The sequence below is a fragment of the Symphodus melops genome (genome assembly GCF_947650265.1).
Source record: "Symphodus melops genome assembly, chromosome: 6".
Taxonomy (NCBI): Eukaryota; Metazoa; Chordata; class Actinopteri; order Labriformes; family Labridae; genus Symphodus; species Symphodus melops.
Window position 1 is genome coordinate 26,935,565 of NC_136696.1, and position 2,167 is coordinate 26,937,731.

The 2,167-nt window shown below is 44.5% G+C and overlaps 1 protein-coding gene across 1 annotated transcript in view; it reads left to right on the top strand.

The window, feature by feature from the left end:
- Positions 1 to 745: 745 nt before the first annotated feature.
- Positions 746 to 2,167, top strand: part of LOC306825530 (uncharacterized protein) — a 35,371-nt gene continuing 33,949 nt past the window's right edge. Inside the window, exon 1 of the transcript XR_013779282.1 lies at positions 746 to 980. The gene's annotated coding sequence lies outside the window, so the exon portion shown is untranslated. The remainder of the gene's footprint in view (positions 981 to 2,167) is intronic.

Sequence of the window (2,167 nt, forward strand, 5' to 3'; positions counted from 1 at the left end):
CTGTGATGTGAAACAGTTCCCAAGTCGGTGTAACGGTGTAGTCGTGGTGTCTCCATACGCACAGCCACACTCAGGGAAAGGTTACGATGTTTTCAGTTTGTGTGCACTCCTGGGGCCCGATGGTAAACACCGGACCAAAACAGCCTCTGTTTCCTAGAAAGAAGCAGCCCGTAAGTCGGAATGGAAACCCAGGAGGCAGATGGGAGGGGACATCAAACAAATTAAAAGGACCTGTGTGTATACATTGACACACACACACACACACACACACACAGTCTTGAGTGGAGACCAAGTGGAAAAGAGACAGGGGTTATGATACAGCAAAGACAAACACTTCACGGGGTTTACTGATGTATTGACATGCTTTTAAAAAAAGAAGCAGGTGGAGAGTTTAAAGCTCAGCCGGTTTTATACGTGGGAGATACATTTTCCTGTTTTGATCATTTCCGCTCTGTGACTTGTGTGTTTATGTTATGATGGAGGAGGAGAGGAGGACACACACTGTTTTTCCATGGTCAGCGTGTCTTAGTCACACCCAGGATCTCTGTGGCTCGTACTCTGTCGTCAGCTTTGGCACTGACCCCTGAATGCTGCGTGACTTCCATTGGTGCTGATGACGTCCTCTATGATACATTTCTCCCCATGTTGCCCCCCCCCCCCCCCCCCGCCCCCTTCCACCACCACCACCTTTTTTTCCTTCTATTACACAGAGTTACTCAGAGTGCCACAGCGTGTACCTGCAACTACGCTGCTTCTCACTGTTCTCTTTCCCCAAATAAATTCTTATTCCTATTGATTTATGTGAGGAAACTATATTTATGTATAATCTTCGTTCACAGAGGTCAGCACCAAAAACAGAGTGTCCTTGAAGTTCCAGGACTCAGCCAAGGGTGCTCCAAGGCGACTCAAGGCCAGACGTTACCTTGAACCCTGGATAGACACCCAATGTTTGGACCTTCCACTCACAAAAACCTCAGCAGGTTAGTGATATATTAATTTATTTTAAGCGCCTTTGTTGTTGATCACACAACAGCACTTGCACCCTTTCTGTGTCTGTTTGGCACAACATGTTCACAGCAACAACAAAAAAAAAAAAAATCCTGAAAGGTGTTGTGCTAGATAGCTACAAGACGGGAGATACAACCTCCTACGACATATGAAATGTGTTTCTCAATTCAAGAGGATGAATCATAAGTTCTAATTCAGTCCTAATGGTGAAGTATTTTCTGCTACCGTCACTCCGCCTGCTGCTCCCCCTCCCTGCTTGTATTTATCTCCTTCGCTCGTCTCCACTCTTGTATTTGCTTATCTCCTTGGATATTACACATGGAAACGCAATCTCACTGTCTTTCTGCAAGCGTTGAAAAAACCCTCGTGACTTAAGTCGGTTTTAAAGCAGCCAGTCTGATCAATCAGAACCCAAACTTGTAGCCATGCATGGATCAAAAGTGTCCTTGGCTGATGATGATGATGTTCATTAATTATAGAAGCCACTTGGGGCTTTAACAAAAAATAAAGTCTGCTCATAGTTTTTATAAATCTCAACCAAGCGTTTCGCTAAAGTTTGTTTGCATGCACGGGTGTTGAAAATTATTTTTGGTAATCCGTCCTCCTGGTGCTCTTCAGAGCGAGGATCCAAAACTAAGAAGCATTTAAAAAAAGTCTGAGGCACTCCGATGGTTAAAGCCGCCAATTCATCTGGGCGAAAGGTTCATAAAAACATACCAACATGTTTCAGCCCTTCGAGGCCTTCATCAGGACAAAATGGTCACCAAAGCTACTTCCTTTAAGGGTTCACAGCCAGTCACATGATCAGTAGCGGTCACATGACTCAGCAAAAAAGGGTTACACATTTAAAGTAAACCAAAATGTTTACATGAAACCAAGGCAGATGAGAATTACAATATGTAGAAGTGACAGTGTTGGATTGATGTGTGTGTGCTGAGTGATGTCTCTGCTCACCTGATCTGGAGGTGCATGGTTTACTGCGGGTACGAAACCCCCCTCTGGCTGGACTAAAACACACGTAGATCACAGAGTTTCTGCGTGGATTTATCGCTCCGTTATGCTCATGATCAATTAGCAGTCACGATATTTTCCTGGGCAGCAAATGAGTCAGAGGCCTGTCAAAAAATAATAGCAGTAACAGAGTTTTACAGAGGCCACT